The sequence below is a fragment of the Labeo rohita genome, chromosome 21 (genome assembly GCF_022985175.1).
Source record: "Labeo rohita strain BAU-BD-2019 chromosome 21, IGBB_LRoh.1.0, whole genome shotgun sequence".
NCBI lineage: Eukaryota > Metazoa > Chordata > Actinopteri > Cypriniformes > Cyprinidae > Labeo > Labeo rohita.
This window is the reverse complement of record NC_066889.1, coordinates 19155090-19175594: the sequence shown is the minus strand read 5'-3', so window position 1 is coordinate 19175594 and position 20505 is coordinate 19155090. Positions and strand designations below refer to the sequence as shown.

At 38.0% G+C, this 20505-nt stretch overlaps 1 protein-coding gene across 2 annotated transcripts in view; it reads right to left on the bottom strand.

Annotated features, from left to right (window-relative positions):
* The window catches only part of si:dkey-112m2.1 (transmembrane protein 132C), a 159732-nt gene that overhangs the window by 127086 nt on the left and 12141 nt on the right, over positions 1–20505 (bottom strand). Inside the window, exon 1 of one of the 2 annotated variants that reach the window (XM_051092555.1) lies at positions 19962–20103. The exons of the other annotated variant lie outside the window; for it this stretch is intronic. The gene's annotated coding sequence lies outside the window, so the exon portion shown is untranslated. Of the gene's footprint in view, positions 1–19961; positions 20104–20505 lie in introns of those variants that run through there. 2 annotated transcript variants of the gene reach the window in all.

Genomic DNA, 20505 nt, shown 5'->3' with positions numbered 1-20505 from the left:
TGTAAAAGGGTATGTTTGCACAGAAAATAATGGTAATGACTTTGTTTGGATATGTTTATTATATATAATCATTTCCCTCAATTAAGTAATTTATTAAAATGAGGCAACCAATTAATAAAAGCAACAAATTCTTTTTTGTGGCCACGATAAATATATTTTTGTCTGCAAGTTACTTGAGGGGCTCTATAGATTAGATACAGAAATGCAAAATTTAAAGAGACAGTTTACCCCAAAATAAAGCTTGTGTCATTATTTACTCATCTTCATGTCATTTCAAACCTGAATGACCACCTTCTATTGATCACAAGAGATATTTTGAACAATGTTTCAACTGCTCTTGTCTATATAATTAAAGGTAATGAGATCCAAAACAACACTGGACCTAACTCACTTTTTTTAAATATATACAGTCATGGCCAAAAATATCAGCACCCTTGTAATTCTGTCAGAAAATGCAACACTTCTCTCAGAAAATTGTTTCAATTGCAAATGTTTTGGTATTCACATGCTTATTGTTTTTGTTTGCATTGCAACAACACAAAAAAAAAAAAACAGAAGAAAAGTCAAACTTGATCAAATTTACACAGAACTCAAAAATGGACTGGATAAAATTATTGGCACCTTGTTAAATTTGTAAGAAATAATTGCTTTTCAAGCATGTGATGCTCCTGTAATTTGTATTTAAACACACCTGTTGCAAGTAACTGGTGTGGGCAATATAGTAATCACACTTGCAACCAGTTAAAATGTAAAAAAAAGTTGACTCAACCTTTGTGTTGTGTGTCACACTGAGCATGGAGAAAGAAAGAAGTGTCTGTGGATTTGAGAGAAAAAATTGTGGAAAAACATGGACAATCTCAAGGCTACATGTCCATCAACAGAGATCTTAATGTTCCTGTGTCCACTGTTCACAATATCATCAAGAGGTTTACAGCCCGTGGCACTGTAGCTAACCTTCCTGGACGTGGACGGATGAGCAAAACTAATGAAAAATTACAACAAAGGGTTGTTCAAATGGTGGATAAAAAACCTTGATTAACTTCCAAACAAATTGAAACTGATCTGCAGACACAGGGTACAACAGCGTCAGCTCGCACTATCCGTCCCCATCTGAATGAAAAGGGACGCCCTATGGTAGGAGACCCAGGAGGACACCACTGCTGACACAAAGGCATAAAAAAGCAAGACTGGAGTTTGCCAAAACTTATGTGTCAAAACCACAATCCTTCTGGGAGAATGTAATGTAGATAGATGAGACAAAAGTAGAGCTTTTCGGTAAAGGACATCATGACACTGTTTACAGAAATAGAAATGAGGCCTTCAAAGAAAACAACACAGTCCCTACAGTCAAACATGGTGGAGGTTCAAAGATGTTTTGAGGTTGCTTTGTTGCTTCTGGCACTGGATTCTTTGACTGTGTGAATGGCATCATGAAATCTGATGATTACCAAAGAATTTTGGGGAGCAACATAGTGGCCAGTGTCAAAAAGCTGCAACTCCACCAGAGGTCATGGATCTTCCAGCAGGACAATGACCAGAAACACACTTAAAAAAGCACTCAAAAATGGTTACAAACAAAGAGCTGGAGAGTTCTGAAATGGCCAGCAATGAGTCCAGATCTGAATCCCATAGAACACCTGTGGAGAGATCTCAAAACAGCAGTTGGGAGAAGGCATCCTTCAAATCTGAATGACCTGGAGCAGTTTGCAAAAGAAGAGTGGTCCAAAATTGCAGTAGAGAGGTGAAAGAAACTCATTCATGGTTACAGGAAGTGACTTATTTCAGTTATTTTTTCCAAAGGGGGTGCTACCAAATATTAAGTTAAGGGCGCCAATAATTTTGTCCACAGCATTTTTTTGGTCCTGTGTGGAATTGTATCACTTTTCTTCTCTGTTTTTTGTGTTGTTCCAATGCGAACAAAAAAATAAATAAATAAACATGAGAGTACCAAAACATTTGCACAACTGCAACAATTTTCTGAGAGAAGGGTTGCATTTTCTGACAGAATTGCAAGGATGCTGATATTTTTGGCCATGACTGTATATTGCACAGTTACTTGTAAAACAGCTTGATACAATTTCCTATTTTTATGTAAAGTCTATAAAATACAAATGATTTGATATAATACAAAATATTTTTTAAAAATTTTATATGTATATATGTAGTGCTGCACAATATATCGTAATTTAATCATGACCATGATTCCTGCTTTTCTTGATTTATTAAGCGTAATCACCCAGTTATTTATCCTGAAAATGTTACATTTTAATTTACCATTTGTGCAATCTTGTATTGGTAACAAGCTTCCACAATGGTTGCATTTGCCAGATCTCAAAAGGTTAAATTCCCCAATCAGAACTTTTCTCTCAAATCAATACATTTTCTGCCCAGTGGTTTACTTAATCTTTCCAACCTGGCAACCATGTGCACACATGCTCTGTCTGTTACGGAAAAAGCGTGATAAACTGAAAACACCAGCAAACATGTAATTTGGAGTTTAGAGATCTCTGTGGAGATATTCTGCTCAAATAAAAGTGTAATACAGCCAGTGTAACAGACCCCACTGACTTTCTTTCTTTCTTTTTTTATTATATCCTAGTTACTTGTAAAACTGCTTGATACAATTTCTATTTTCATGTAATATCTATAAAATACAAATAAAGATGCCAGATGTCAAGGGGTTAAATTCCCCAATCAGAACTTTCTCTTAAATCAATACTTTTTCCGCCCATTTAATCTTCCCAACCTGGCAACCATGTGCACACATGCTCTCTATGTTACACCAGCAAACATGTCATTTGGAGTTTAGTGATCTCTGTTGAGATATTCAGCTCAAATAAAAGTGTAATACAGCCAGTTCGTTTTTTTTTTCCAAGAGTTTGCGCTGTTTGCTCTGACTAAGTTGACTAAGTCCGACTAAATCTCTTGATTTGTGCTTTTGTGAAAGTGCAATAATTTTGATAACTATGAAATATAAGAAATCAGAAAGACAATAATTGTGATTAATAATCATGCTTATATTTTCTGAGCAAAATAACTGTGATTAACCACTTAACCATTATCGTGCAGCCCTACATGCATGTTTCAAAGAAAAGTAAAGTAAAAGCTAGTGGCTAAGTGCATCTGCTAAAATCTTGTCAAGAAAATCTGAGAACACAACAACAAAACAGCAATCTTCTTTAAACAGGTGTGAAATAAAATGCCTCTAATGCTAAATCACATCAAGAGCACTGTAACTACTTTGATTTACAACTTCTTCCCAACATTACAGAACAGATCATCAGAAACACATATGTTGTTGAGATGTACGCATCTGACTGAAAGGAGACGAAAAGCTCTGAACTCTCATCCACAGCACTGGTATGTCCTTAGGAGCCCAGCAAACACACTAAAAAGAAAAAGTACAGGGAGAGGGAAGAATACAAGGCCGAAATGAGATGAACTTCACGTCTCCAATGTGCATGGCTCCAAGTTCAGACACATGCTATCCTTTCAGACACTGCCACAGTGAAATGAGGCTCTCTTTGTTCCCTAGTAAAATGTCCCCCTGTTTTAACGCGGCATATAGCGATATCTATCAGCTCTCCCGGCCCCCTAAGACATTGTAAGTAACACTGAAAAAGTTGAGCCAGATAATTACCTCTCTGCCTCCGGTTTTTGCTGAGAAAAAGCTTTCCGTCGAGTTTCCCTTTTCTTTATTGCCAGTCATAAAGCACAGGGCCGCCTCATAAAATGTCTCTATATCACTGTGGCATTCTTCAAAAACCTGTTTTTCATGGGACATCAGTCCTTGAAATACCGGGGTACTGCACCGAAGGTCAATGGGCTGATCAGTGGCTGATAAATTTGCCCTAGAGATTAGCCAAGATGGCTTCCCTCCAGGACCGTGTTGTTTCTGAATGGCTCACGGAACTGAGGGGGAAAAAAAAAAAACACATTTTAACTGACCAAAACACAGCCTACAGTGGGTTTAAATTGGTGAGGAGTGTTTATGGTCACTGGTGTATAGAATTGTCAGAATGTGTTGATGCGCACTGCAATTGCAACGGATTATGGGAGGATTTATCTGTTTGGTACAAGGAAGTTTACCTCAGGGAAAGATTAGGAAAACATCACGGCACACTAACAGTGAGTTTTATTTGTCATACCCAGAGCCTGATGGGCTATTGGAACCTACAAGAATTTGACTTAAAATGCTTTTTCTATTTTAATGAGATCCTTTCATAAACGTATACTGAGTCAAATATCTGTTTAATGAAAGTGGCGGCTTCCGAAAGCATCAAATCCAACCATTAAAATCCACATGAAAAAGCTTGGGGGTAAAATTTGTTTATTTGACTTACACCCTTAAATGTTTGTTTAAAAAAAACACAGAAAAAACGCTTGGCAAATACAGTTGTTTTTCATTAACTCAAAGAGATCCAACAAAGAAGAGTCATATGTCAGCAACCCTGCAGGATATTTCAGCGAGAAAAAAACTTGCTCTACCGTTGTTTTATGCACAAGAAATCTCATTTCACCAAAGCTTTAGCTGCAGGAGTTGCCAACACCCCACACATTCAAATAAAAGTCAGCCAGGAACCTGGGGGATGTGTTTGGGAAGCAGTTAAACTTCATTGTCCACATCTCGACAACCACCAGGTCATGCAGAGTTGTTCTTAACAACGTTAGAAAAACAGACCAGTTTTTGCCATCATAAAGAAATAGTCCAGGCTAAAATGAAAACTATAGCATTAATTACTCATCCTCATGTCATTCCAATCCAGTAAGACCTTCATTCATCTTCAAAACACAAATTAAGATATGTTTGATGAAATCCGACAGCTTTCTAACCCTGCGACATGAATGGTTCAACTGTAATAAAGCTACAAGAATACTTCTTGTGAAGAAAGAAAACAACAACAACGACTTTATACAACAATTTGTTCATTTCCATGTCAACACATTTTGATGATAGTTCCACAGCGCATAGTTGCATTGCTGTCTATGCAGGATCAGAAAGCTCTCAGATTTCATCAAAAATTTCTTAATTTGTAAAGATGAACAAAAGTCTTACAGGTTTGTAACAACATGAGGGTGAGGAATTAATGACAGAATTTTCATTTTTGGATGAACTATCCCAGTATCAATATATTCTCCATTTCTTTGGCAGTTCATCTGTTCTAGCTTTTGCACTACACTGGTTTTCTCGGCATACATTACTACAGTATTAATGTTGTTGGCTTTTGTATGACAAACAGCTTTTGCTTGTCGTTACTGGTAAGTCGCTTTGGACTGTTCGTTGATTAAATGTAAAAGTTCATGCGCTTGTTCAATCAAAATGTTCAATCCCTAAACTTAATTTCTTAGTTCCAAGCAGGTAAAAAAAAAACAACAACAAGAAGATAACAGCAATTCTTTGGAGTCAGCTTTTCAGCTCTAATCAGGGGTGATGGAGTACTTTTCTTAATCAGTTATATAAGGAGTTGTCTTCTGGCGGGCGAGCAGGAAAGCACTGCATGTGACGGGGAAACCGAGGGAGGGCTGAGTGGGAACACAAGTGGTGCTACAATGGCACTACAAAGAGCGGCAAATGACTTCGAAATGGTTTTAAAATGACAGCCTGTTATCAGGTAATAGCTCAAGCCACAATAGGCTGCCTTTATTCCATTTCTGTCAGGAGCAGAGAGAAGGAAGGCTGCATAAGAACTAAAACCCTCCACCTCCTACACAGAACTGAAGACGAGAGCCGTGAACATAAATACAGAAGGAGAGGGCCACAGTTAAGACAACCAGTCAGGAGTCAAGCACACAACTGTCAATTATGGTCAGATAGGTTACATGTTACAAAGTGTTCTACCTTGCATTTGATTTTCCTGGTAAACATTATCTTACTGATGTGACTCAAAATACACAGCAGCTGGCCTTGGGTTTGTTATTAGATTATAGTGTGAGGTGAACTGGGTCAGTGACGTGACGCTTTAACTATGAATTTATTCAGAAGTATATAAAAAATGCTATTTATATATACAATGATTGAATACACTGCCCACTGTTCTTCAGTAAAAATCCTTCAGGTCCCACAGATTCTTTGGTTTTTCAGCATTTTTGTGTATTTGAGCCCTTTCCAACAATGACTGTATGATTTTGAGATCCACCTTTTCACACTGAGAACAACTGAGGGACTCATATGCAACTATTACACGCGGTTTAAACGCTCACTGACGCTTCAGAAGGAAAAACTATGCATTAAGAGCCGGGGAGTGAAAACTTTTGGAATATGAAGATCAGGGTAAATCTTATTTTGTCTTCTGGAAAACATGTAAATATCTTCTGTAGCTTCTGAAGGCCAGTACTAAATGAAAAAAAATATGATATTTAGGCAAAATAAAAATGTACACATTTCATTCTGTTCAAAAGTTTACACCCCCCGGCTCTTAATGCATCATTTTTTCTTCTGGAGCATCTGTAAGCATTTGAACCTTCTGTAATAGTTGCATATGAGTCCCTCAGTTGTCCTCAGTGTGAAAAGTTGGATCTCAAAATCATAGTCATTGTTGGAAAGAGTTCAAATTCACAAAAATGCTGAAAAACCAAAAGAATTTGTGAGGTCTGAAGGATTTTTTCTATAGAACAACGGGCAGTTTAACTGTTTAGGACAAACAAGGGACTCATGAACAACTATCAATAAACTAAAAAACACAGCTGTGGATCATTCAGGTAACAACACAGTATTAAGAATCAAGTGTATGTAAACTTTGGAACAGGGTCATTTTTATAAATTCAACTATTATTTTCTCCTGTGGACTTTATGTAAACGTCTTTTATGTGAAATATCTTATTCAGGTAGGTACTAAATAAAATGGATTTTGTAAGATCCCTCTTATTTTGGTAAAATAATCAACATTTTGCAGATTCTGCAAGGTGTATGTACTTTTGATCTCAACTGTATACACACTCCCCTAGATCACTGAATCCTGAATTTTCAAATGAATCAGCCAGCTGTATTTTAAATGTGCATTACAGATTTTACAGCTCAGGCTTACAGACCAGAACTGCCTAATATAGTACAGTAATAACTAAAACATGAAGATGGGTGGAGCAAGGGTCAAAGAAACCTTCAGAATATGTTGTGGAGCATGAAGTAGCAACCAGAATGTGATCACTGAAAATCATCTGGGACAATTCCTAGGCTTTTTACACAGAGGAAGGTGACGACTATTTGACCTTCAATGGAAATAGAGAGAGATTAACTGTTGGAGGTCTTGGAAAGGGGGAAGGAAGAATTCAGTTTTGTTGAGGTTGAGGTGATGAGTAGCTATCAAGCTGAAATGTCAAGTGACAAGTTGAGATCATTTCAGAGAGAACAGAGCAGGAGACAGAAAGTGGATACGAGATATAGACCGGAGTGTTGATGGCATGGCAGTGATGAGATAGACCATGTGATTTAATAATGGAAAAGTGGAGAACACATATCAAACTAATATGCCTCTGGTCATAGAGCGTTTTAGATGGAGGCTGAGAATTTTTAGGTTGAGTAGAATCTACTGTCTTTGAGCCAGTTTGTTTGCTGCCTTCAGTGGCTTCAATACACTGAGCTTTCTACCAACTGGTAACCTGGGGTGTCGAAATACTATTGGTTAAACTAGCAGTGGATGGAATCACAGATCAAAATACAACAGACATTCTGACACGGAATGTACATTTTCAAAGCAGAATAACTGGCCGTAGCACTGTTTTCAGAGAAACAAGTATTGTATGTGAACTTAGCGTGTTTCCTAAATCCTTGTGAATGTATTACAGTGTTTTAAAAGCTTTGGTACAGTCAGAAAATTACATACAGCACATTTAAGCCTCTACAGTCAATACAGAATGCAACAGCTTGCTGGTCTTGAGCCAACAAAAGAGTCTCTAAGTCACACACCTATTGGTCTCAGTACCTGCAGCTGACCACATCTGGCCCATTTTATTCAGTGCCTAAAATGAAAAACACCCATAACTATGCTTTTGAATGCTCTGTAAATAGAGTTAATGTAAACAGGCAGAGCAAAAACATCAGATTCGGCAAAAATTGAATCTAATTCGACCTTGTGTATATCAATTAAATAATTATATACATTATATACAAAAAATTAAATGACAACTCTCTATTATTTACTGTTGAAGCCAAAAGATTACATGTGTATTTGAACCCTTTCCAACAATGACGGAATGATTTTGAGATCCATCTTTTGACTCTCAGGACAACTTAGAGACTCATATGCATCTATTACAGAAGGTTAAAATGCTCACTGATGCTTAAGAAGAAAAAAAACGATGCATTAATTACCGGGGGTGAAAACTTTTGAAAGATGGCTCTCAAAACTATACAGTCACTGTTGGAAAGGGTTCAAATACACAAAAATGCTGAAAATCAAAGAATCTGTGGGACCTAAAGAACAGAACTCATGAACAACTATGATTCAGGTAAATTCAACTATTATTTTCCCTTGTAGACTATATGTAAACGTATTTTATGTGAAATATCTTATTCAGGTCAGTACTAAATATTAAATAACATGTATTTTGTATGATGATCTCTTATTTTGCTAAAATAATTAACATTTTGCAGATTCTGCAAGGTGTATGTAAACCTTTGACTTCAAGTGTATTTTTATATATTTATTTTTCCAATTAGTTGCTCAATAATTAGTTGTAAAAGCAATGCTGAAGTGGAAAATATTTGAAAGACTGCAAAACCAAACCAAGAATAAAAAACTGGACTGGACTATAAAATCGCAGCTCAAACTTGATACGGTGAACACTTAGTTGGTTACAGCATTAGTGCAAGTTGTTTCAGATAAAACTGTATGTTAAATGACAGCAGTGGTAAATGACTAAAGAGCAAAAACAATACAGAAAGGGGTCATTTTAATTTTGTTGTCTCTCTTTCCAGTGGCTATCAGCGGACAGTTTGCGCTCCTCCCCTGGCTCCAAACTGCGGGACTTGGGCTCAACTCATCCTTTAGAGGTCTGAAGAATTGGATCAATACCTAAGCCTCTTATCATCTCAACCCAAACACAACACGCAATTAATCTCTCTACTCAGATTTAATGAGCGGTTCTAAATAACACCTTGCAAAAAAGCTCTTTGTGTTTATGCTTACATCGATCTGACAAAAAGAGGTTTGGCTGCAACAAATCCATGCGAAAGTGTCAAATACTTTACATCCTAGATAATAGTTTTTATAGCTTCCTGAACTCCAAAGACATCATTTGATTTGATTTTTAAAAGGGTAGGTTAAAAAACTTTGACATTTAGCTGATTTTGCTTGTCGATGCACTGTGAAACTTTCTGGTACTTTCATGGCGGCTGCATCCGAAACTCAGCAAGACTCCACCAAAAACAGCAACACTACTTTTTATTCAAACAATGGATTTCTAGTTTCCCTTTCTCCTTTGTTCTCTGCTTGGTGGCCACACGTGCCATTCCAGAAGAGGTTCTAATACATCTCGGCCAACTGCTGGGTCCTCTCTTTCCATCCTCCAACAACTGACTCTGCTCTTTTCAGCCACCCAGCAGCCCTAGGAGGGATGTAATAGGTTTTTAAGGCGAGTGCTGCGGCTGGGGTTTGTTGTCACAAACGCAGTGTGAACAGCATGCAAATCTGCGTGTGAACCCTCCTCTACTAGAGTGAGCTGCAGGGCCTGTACAACAGAGGATTCGGAGGCGATGCCTTTGCATCAGCCTCCCCGGCACAAGGATGACAGCTCTGACTGATCCCGGTACTAATGCTAAGGACAAGTTGGGGTTGCTGTACCTCGATATAACACAACCACATACAGAGTGTACAGTAAGCATATGCAGTGAGCATACAGTGCTGGGGAGACAGCAGCAACGCAACTAACATTTTACAGCATTTTTTCCTGGTACACAGGTACACAGAAAGAAAAATGGAAACACGGATGGATAGCAACTGATAATACAAACAAATAATACTCAGCAATGTATGTATCTGTGAGTACATCTTATATAGTCCTCTTGATTAACAATGGGAGGAGTCCGTAATTAGTTCCTAGGCAGGGGTTTCTGGGAAATGCCCTGTAGAGGAGCTCAAGGGCACTCCAGATAGAGATTGTGACAGCGGCGTTCCAGTGTATGACGTAGGAGAACGTGGTGACAAACGTGGAACCGCAGAGGAGAGAGCAAAACAAAACACCAGTTACGAATTACAAGTACAAAATGTTGTTTGAATGTCCAATGTGATGCGATGCAACGCATACTCCATGTAATCCAGGTCAGTACAGTTAGGGTAGGTCAGAAAACTCCTATTTCATTTTCTCCTCCAACTTCAAAATAGTCCTACATCGCTATTTTTCTTTTTTTGTAACATCCTTCTTTGGATGTTCACTTTGTAAACACTGGGTCGGTATACTTCTGCAGCGATGTGAGACAATTATAAAGCTGGAGGAGAAAACGAGATGGGAGTTTTTCTACATACTGTAACTGTATTGATCTGGATTACACAGAGTATGCATGTGCATGGCAAAGCTAGACAAGATAAGCAAGAGAGGTTAAAAAGTATATATACATATTTTTTTTTTAGAAAATGGTCAATCATTTCGCTAGATAAGACCCTTATTCCTCGGCTGGGATCATTTAGAGCCCTTTGAAGCTGCATTTTAACTGCATTTTGGATGTTCAAACTCATGGGTACCATTGAAGTCCACTATATAGCGATAATTCCTGAAATGTTCTCCTCAGAAACATTATTTCTTTACGACTGAAGAAAGAAAGGTATGAACATCTTGGGTGACAACTGGGTGAGTGCATCATCTGTAAATTTTTGTTCTGGAAGTGAACTGCTCCTTTAACCCCCCGGAGCTGTGTGATGGATTGATGCACTTTTATGAGCTTCAAAATCTCAACCCCCATTCATTGCCATTATAAAGCTTGGAAGAACCAGTACATTTTTTAATAGAACTCAGATTGAATTCGTCTGAAAGAAAAAAGTAATATACACCTAGGATGGCTTGAGGGTAAGTAAATCATTGTGTAATTTTCATTTTTGTGTGAACTATTCCTTTAAATTTAATGTAGCTTCTACAACACTGTTAGCTTGCATGATTGATACACACATGCTTGTATGCTTGTTTCAAAAACATCTTACCAAGCCCAAAACATTTGAACGGTTGTGTATACATATACAAACTCACATATGCTCACATGCGGTCACTTACACAAACCACACTGTTTCCACAGATGGGGTGGCATAAATATGACATCCCACTCTGTATCTGTGTGGGTAGCTGCATGTCACATGCTTGCTCCTTAAATAAGTACACACAGGCAGTGAAGACCACAGCACCACTGCAGTGATCCACAGCACCATCAAACTGTGTTGCAGTAGCAGAGCTCCGCTGCCACACATCATCCACAAACAGCTAATATACACTGCACTACCTTTAGTGCCTCCTTACGAACAAACATACCTCTGGTCTTACTACTATGTGATATACACAGACAGAAAAGAAAAATCACAAATGTAAACTCAGCAATGAGATTAAATGGAGCCTCTCGGAGTACCCCAGCGTGCATCTGTCTGACACGGAAAGAGATTGTTAAATTAAGTTAAGTTTTTTATTCTTTGCGCACAAAACGTATTCTCGTAGCTTCATAAAAATTAACCACTGATGTCACATGAACTATTTTAACAATGTCCTTACTACCTTTCTGGGCCTTGAATGTTTTAGTTGCATCAAAAATATCTTATTTTGTGTTCTGAAGATAAACAAAGGTCTGGAACAACATGGGGGTGAGTAATTAATGACAGAATTTTCATTGTTGGGTGAACTATCCCTTTAAGGTTTCTTTATTACTATTTTTTCTTTTTTTTCACAAAAAAACCTGAAAAACAATGTATATACTGCAAAACATGAAAACTCCACTAAGCATTCTGTGCTATAAAAGAAGGACAAAATCTTCCTCTGAGTACACAGACATGGTTTTCTTGACCTCAGTTTGCAAGCTTTGAACAGAACTCTTCACAAACATATCCACAAATGTGAATTAACCAGTCCAGCTAAATCCACAGCCACCGTCACAGTTCCCCAGTCACCTCCAGTCATTATTTACAGGATGCCAGTGGAGTGAGCCAGAAGCCAAAGTCAACCATTTGCAAGTACCGTCTGCTTGGCTAATTGCGTACATCGTCTTTCATTTAGGGGTGATTGAAGCACAGGAATGGATCCAGCCGGCCCGATGGAGCTTCATCGCTGAAGTTACTCTGCCAGCATGGAGAGGCTCACAAGCCTCGAGAGCCAGCAGCTTTTGATTCGTAAGATGTTCTGAAGTTCTTCCTCGTGTGCTCGTTGGCTGATCTGAGACCATTAAAAATGAAAGAAGCCTGTTGCTATACCGGGGGCTCTGAGATTCTGGCCTGCATCGTGGAGTAGTTAAGCTAAATGATTCCTGTGTCAGAGAACCTAAAAAGTATCGTTCACAGATGTACTTCTAACTCACAGGTTCAGCCAAGAGGACGTTGTGGAGTGGTTGTCTGATAAAGGCCCTTCAGCTTAAAGATGGGACCCTTAAGGCTTGTGTGGGAGGTTATGCACAGGCCACCGTTATCAATAACACTTCAGGTCTTCAAGTGTGTATATGCATACATGCACAAACATATATGTGCGTAAAACCTGTGTGAACGTTTTCATATGGTAATTATGATTCATAGATAACTGCACAATATGCAAATAAATAACCAGCCAAAGTATTTGCACTGCCTCCCAGATTATGGGGAAAATGCTTACAACACAAAACTGAAAAAAAAACTACATGCAACACACATTTGCTGAATATTTTGCATGTTAGAGCCAGTGCAGTCTGGCAGATACTGACTGGTCATATGGTCACTTATCTGCATAAACAAACAAATTAATCTAACTAATGTATCAAAAGGATTAACTAAAAACAACATGACCAACTGTAGAATACAAATGACCCCACCAGTTCTATTCTACAGATCTACAGACTGCACAGACCTAACAGTGATTAAATAGTAATTATAAGAATAGCATGTATGTGCAACCATAGAGAGCACAATCATTATAGAAACACGATTATTATAATTGACCTTCATTATCAAGAAAATACTGCTGGGCACTTGGGAGCAAACCTAGGCGGAGGGAAATATAATGCCAACGGTAATAAACTTAAATTATTTTTACACTGTATAGTTCCTCATGCCTGACTTTGTCATGGACTGTTGGCTGGACGTCTGATGGCACAAAAATGGGAAAAACTTCATTAGTTTTGAGGTTGTTGTTACTCCTAGAGACGTGTGTCACGTTCTTTAATATTCTGCCTGGAAACGAAATTATGCCAAACCCACTCATGGAAGAAGAAAGCTGTCATGTTCACAACTGCGACAAAGAGTGCTTATCTGGATCAACTAAACACTGGATTTTCACATTTGTGGCATAGACAATTTAAAATACGTCCAAGAGATTTACACACTGGTCTGTTATTGTGGGGACATTTCCATGAATATGACGCGGTGCAAAACAAAACGTGATTGGTTGCTTTACCTGTCAGTCATATGGTCTGTTGGGCAGTCCTTGGCCATTCAAAGCGGCCAAGGTTCTCAAACCTCCTGTCGTCAGTCTGAAGGTCTAAGAAGGGTATAACTGCAGCCTGGAGATCTCCAAATGGGGGCGGGAACTTCAAAACGGGGTGGGAGCTCCAAAATAGGGCGTGGCTTCCTCCCATTGACAGACAGGCACATGACATGCATGTGCAAATTTTTCTAAAGGTTTTATTGGTTGTCAATCACAGTGTTGATTTCCTAGACTATGCTACAAACAATGCTAACCCCTAAACCGACCCCACACCTGACCCTAACCTTAACCAGTGAAATTGACTGCATGGTGGGATTGGCGCTGAATAGCGTGGTGGGTAAACAGTTAATAAAATTAAGCGATATAAGATCGCCGGGCCGTTCCGTAACTTCCCAAACGGACCTCACCAGACAATGGGACCTTTTTTAGTTACTGTCAGCGTCTCTATATCCTCCTACCCTGCGAATTTCAAGTCCCGGGATGGCCGGGAAGTTTTTATTTTAAAAACGTAAGTCAATAACAATTGGCTGAAGCCAGAGCCAATGGTGAAAGTCTTTGCACGAAGAGACCCCGCCCCATTTTGGAGGTTCTGCCCACTTTTAGAGTTCCCTCCCCCATTTGGAGATCTCCGGTCTGCAGTTATACATACTTAGAAGGTCCGGCTACGCGAGATTAGCTAGCTAGTGCTCTTACTCGCCTGCTGTGGACACAACCGCAATTGAACCCTTGACCCTTTTTCTTTCAAAGATTTCTTTTTCATGCGAGGAGCTGTTGTTTGTGAGGAGTGTAAATTTAGTTTTACTCATACAGTAGCCGCGATTCCAGCGGAGGAGAGGCGATGGTGAGTGCAGTACATTAATTTACCACGTTTAATTTAGACATGGCTATTGTTTGAAAGAGTAAGTTTAGGTTAATCAGCAGTATATATACAAGGACAGGTAAATATACTTCTGTTCTATCTAGGTTCAGAGTCCTCTTAACGACTATCTTGTTGTGGAAGGAAGAAGAAATGGAAGAGATGCTTTGGAAGTCTAAGTATGATCGTTATAACTGTGATAAGAGAGCACAGCTATTTACACATTATCCCCCTGGTTTCACAGACAGGGTTTAAGTTCTGTCTCATAATAAAAAGCATGTTCAAGCAGTCTTAACTGAAAATATCTTGTAATGACATTTTTTTTTAAATATGTTAGTGCCATTTTCTTGTCTTCAGATGCACACTTAAAGTTTTTAAGGCATTTTTAAAAAAGCTTAATTTAATTTAACTAAGGCCTAGTTCTGGATTAAGCTAAGCCCTGTCTGTGAAACTCTCTATGTCTCTATGTTCAAACATGGAAGAATATACAAGAACGAAACTATTTCCTTGTTCACATCAGACATGTACATACATTTAAATCACTTTATGCACAAAAAAAAGGTACACTTATGCCACCTTCACACCAAAGTTCAAGATCAGCTGTATGTTATAGGTTAACTGAGACCTGTTCTGAGGATGATCACTTTATTGACTGGCACACTGTACAATTAAATGTAAACCCTAAAGTCAGATGCCCTTATAAAGACTGTAACTTTAATGTTTGCTCTTCACAGAAAAGTTGTCAATGACAAGCCTGACATTACCCAGATGATAATTCAAAGGCCAGCTCTTTTTACAGTATACCAGGTATACCACGTTGTAATTACCACAATTAAAAGACTACCACTTGGAAAAAGCATTCATGTCCTTGTAGAACTCATAATTACCATCTGTAAACTGGAAATTTTCTGAGAGCTGTACCACCTGACCACTGTATCTCCAAATTAATTTAGCCATTGACAGTGTTGCCATAGAAAAGCACAATTCCAAGTCCAAGGACATGAACAGCTCAAAGTAGAACATCACAATGTTGTGAACATGGTGTGAACACAGCATATGACTTTAAGGACTTGATAATGTATTTGTCGTTCTGTTTCTTCCTCTGTTAGGATGCAGCTGACAAGACAGAACCCTTAGCGTTGATCAAGAAAGTCCACAGCTCACCTCAAATAGAGTGGGAATCGTCTTGGAAGAAAGCTTAGCAATGGATGAACTGACCAATCTCAGGCCTTCTATGTCCATTGTTTTCAGACTGATCTCCCTGCCTGCACCTGGTGATGATGAATAAATCACTATTTAGCTGATTTACCTGCTCTCGTTTGTCCTTGAGTCCGTGACACCTGGACTATCCTAAGTGTATGAAAAGCACTTTAATTTTTTATTCAGCAGGTAATGCTCAACCTCGGAAAAGGTGAGCTGGCACCTAAAATTCGGTACTGCTAATATTGTGAAATTAGTGTGAAAAACAACATGTAGTTTTGATGCTGTTTGTTGTGATTCTGAGAAAGACTGTTTATGTGCTTAACAGTAAGTTAATTTGTAAAACTAGCTTTTTTTTTTTCATGTTTTATGGGGAAATGTTTTCAGGATATGAAGCACGTATGTTTTGTTGTGTTTTCAAATTAACATCTGAAATTTAATTGAATTAAAATAAAACAGAAAACTGCATTAATGTTCCTTTATTTGTTTGCTTTTTTCTTAATTTTCTAGCTTAACAAATTGGAAAAATAAAACAATTGATATAGATTTAACTTGGAAATGCGCATATTTTAAGTTAAATTAACAATGTTCACATTACAATCAGTTTCCTCATGTTTTTTAAAGTAAATTCAACTTATCCAGGTTCAGAGTGTGTTCTACTTGTTAGCCTGGTGAGTTAAGAAACTAGTACAAAAACAGAGACGTGATTTTAAGGCCAACACAAGGTTCAGTTGAACATTTCAAACTCTTTGTCTGCAGTACCAAACCTCAGTACTCAAAGACATCAGAGTTACCTTCAAATGAGGAAACAAAAAAAACAGAAAGTTTTTGAGGGCCAGCAATTTTGACCAAAACAGTGATGTTTAAATAGCACTTTTCCATTGACACATTTGGACTGTGTCAATGGGTACAAACGGTACACTGTAAAAAGTTTTCACCAGTTTCACCTTAAAAAGTTTAGCAGCTGCCTTACAATTTTAAGTTAAATCAACTTAAAAGAACAAGTCATTTTAACTCATTTTACTGTAATGAGGTAAAATGACTTGTAGTTTTAAGTTGACTTAACTTAAAATTTTATGGCAGCTGCTGAACTTACGTTTTAAAGTTTTTACAACGTAAATATCTGAGCAATGTGGACACATTGGGGGCAATGTTCGACTAGCAACTTGTAAGATTTTTCCGCTGAAATATCGAGAGGTGGCTTGTTGCTAAGAACTTTACTATGACTGGCTTAATACCCACATTTAATTATTGAAACTTTATTTTAAGTTTTAGATTTTGGCTTAATAATTTCATTTTAAAAAAATGCTAAGGATGCAACATACATCGCGTTGTCTTATGAATTGATGTCCTTAAGTAAGTTTTGCTTAAGTTTATGGATTCACTAGCCTTAAGGTTCGTTAGCTGTTTTGTTTGCTTATTATAAACTTCTCAGATTAACCAGATAGACAGACGAAATAATAAAAATGAATATATGTGACCCTGGACCACAAAACAAGTCATAAGGGTCAATTTTTTGAAATTGAGATTTATACATCATCTGAAAGCTGAATAAATAAGCTTTCCACTGATGTATGGTAATGATAGGATAATATTTGGCTGAGACAACTTTTTGAAAATCTGGAATGTGAGGGTGCAAAACAATCTAAAATTGAGAAAATCGCCTTTAAAGTTGTCCAAATAAAGTTCTTAGCGATGCATATTACTAATCAAAAATTGAGTTTTGATATATTTACAGTAGGATATTTACAATATCTTCATGGAACACAATCTTTACTTAATATCCTAATGATTTTTGGCATAAAAGAAACATTGATAGTTTTTATCCTTAAGATTGGTTTTGTGGTCCAGGGTCAGTTTCTCAGTACAAAAAAGAACATTTATTCCAAGTATTTTTTTATGAACAGCATTTCTCTTTAGATGATGAGAATGAATTATGAAGATCTGTCCGACATACTTTTCGAATTCATAAACGCACAAAATCTAACTCGCTTATGAAAATGTTTCAGGCCTGACGTGAAAATAGCAAACAAAAGTTGAAAAAATCCTATTTTGTCAATTCAATAAAGTTTTCATAAAGACTTTGTTATATAACATGGTATGAGAAAAATATTTGGGTCATTCTATCTATTCAAATCTCTCTGACTTCTGTTACATCCGCAGTAGTGATTCATTCGGGGGAAGTTGAAAAATAAATATTCTAAGTCTGAAAAACAAACTCATGTTCACCTGTGCAGGTTGGATCGGCCCGTATCTTGAGCGAAAAGCAGTGCGATGTGTTCTGCCTGAAAGGAATTTCGCTGTACAGCCTTCCTGAAAGGTACACGATGCAGTAAAGGAAAACAGCCCTGTGGTTTCCATCCCTTCGGCTGACAGGAGAAGATAATGTATTTTAGATAGAGCTTATACACTGGACCGTGCCGCTGTCCATCAGTCGATCACTGCCTCGAGTCGATATCCCAGAGAGCCTGAGACATGTTTATTAAAGAGGTGGTGGGGGGGTAGAGTTTGCTGTATGCAGGGGGCTGAAATTGGCACGCTTGGAGACCTGGATGGATTCTACACAGTTAATTAAGATAAAACGATTCAATTCAGCAAAGATTGAGTTGCGATTGAGCCCAAGCTGCTCATGGTGGTTGCTCTGATTAGGAGCCAGAAAATGCATTTGCTGAGATTTTGATGCGAGACAATATTCCCGTTTTCAATTACACACACGAACAACCCCCTAACTACCAAAACTGACTCATTTGCATGATTGAAATATAATTACAGCAAGATGAAAAAATGCCTGTGTTTTGTTTGGTGCTACAATTGTGTTTAATTGTTTCTGCTGTTTGTTTTTGCTTTGTCTGCTTGCTTGTTTTTTCATCCAAATACCAGGGAACCCACTCGTACCAATCGATCTCAGGGTCAACGAATAAGGACAAGCTAATCTTGCACATGTGGGATATAAAAGTCCATCTGTTAACGACATTCTCATTGTAGTAGCACAAAAACTTACTTCTAACTATCAACCCTTAACTGTGCTGACAAGGCTTTTCACGGTATACTTTTTATCATTCCTGCAGAGGAAAATTGTAAGCCTGACGCAGGATTCTCCGTGGGAAAAATCGATGGCAAGAATAACACACACAAGCTGCGCAACAATAAGGAAACTAGATGTTCTCTGTCACCATGTCAGAAACCTCTAATGGCGTCTCACAGCTGTTCTTTCTCTCGTGTTGACAGCCGCTGCTTGGCACCATTAACAACTCACTGACGGGCCTCGCTACTCGCCAACCCGGTGATGATTTCACAAGAGCGTGAAAACTGTAATCAATGATAATAATGCTCAATCACTCGCTAAAGCCTTATTAACACCAGTCCCACACTATGTGACTCTACAATATTGAATTGCGTTTAGATTTATGCTCCCTGCGTCTGTAATTCTTGACAGCATTCAGTCATGACATTCCCTCCCACTTTGAGTCACAGTTTGCTGAGCTGCGTCCTTTCTGTCTTTCTCCCACCGCAGGGGCCACTGCATCCGGCCCTTGTCCCTCAGGGACTACCTTTCAGCTTCTCATCCCTCCTCATCCTCCCCTCTCGGGCTGTCTGATCCATTTCAGTGCCTTCAGTGGCCTTTTCACTGCTAACAGAGTCAGTGTAGATGTCTTCACAAAACAAAACAGACACACGTTCAATGTCTGCGCCGATTCTAAATGTCAACGGCATGCCAGCTATCACCATTTATCATCTAGAAGACATTGCACGGTTTACTTAATGTTTACCTCCCATCCATAGTTGTCAATTCTTCTGTAGTGCATTAAACAATCAACAATTGAAGATTATAGATCATCAATCTAAATATTTTCTCTATAAAAAGCACTGCAGTATTACAAACTGGTGCCAGGAATGCTTTTTAACAGCATAAGGAAAATGCAAGAAGTACTGTATGGGTGTAAAAACAGAAAGTGGTTTAAATCTATCTATCTATCTATCTATATATACAGCAGTCAACATTTAAAGTAAGTTGTCCTAAAACCAAAACAACACCTGTTCTTGTCTTAAAATAACTTTGATGAACTTTTTTGATCCACTTCTAATGTTGACTATATATATACACACACACAAAAGAAAACATCTTCTGAAAAATTCTAATAGCCCTATATGTTACACACTAGCTTGCTATGGTTCAATGATTGTATGAATGAACCATGGTATTTCGATATAAGTGAGGTGATTACATTACCATATTAATTTACATTGTACTCCGAACAAAAATATGGTAATGCCATAATTCATTTTGTGTGTGTGTAATGCTAATGTTTACATCGGAAAATGTTTTTACCTGCAGCGATTCAGTGAGGTGCAACTGTTGAAATACATAAATATCATCTTCATCGGCGATAGGACGCTTTTGCAGACTATTCTAAATGACTGAAGGTAAATATCCACATAATCCAGTCTTTTTTCTCTGTTGAAAAGTGTCCCGTTACCGTTTTACAGAGAAAGAAACCACACCAAACGATTCAGCGCGAGTAACTGTTTTGAACGATTCAGACTGAATCGCGAACCGATTCACGTCATTACGCCGAATCGTGGAACAGAACTGATTCAAAAGAGTGATTCATTTGCAGAATCGTACAATAAATATAAATACTTTGAAAATCGGCGGCACGTAAGAAATTGTGACGTATGGTTTCAACCAATCCTATCGCTAAGTAAGTTTATAGATTCACTACCCTTAAAGTACGTTAGCTACTTCGTTTGCTTATTATAATATTAACCAGGCAGACAGACGAGAGAATAAAAAAGATATACCAGGCCAAAGAACTTTTTTTTTTCAGTACAAAAAATAAATAAATAACATGATGCTTTACGAAAGACATTAA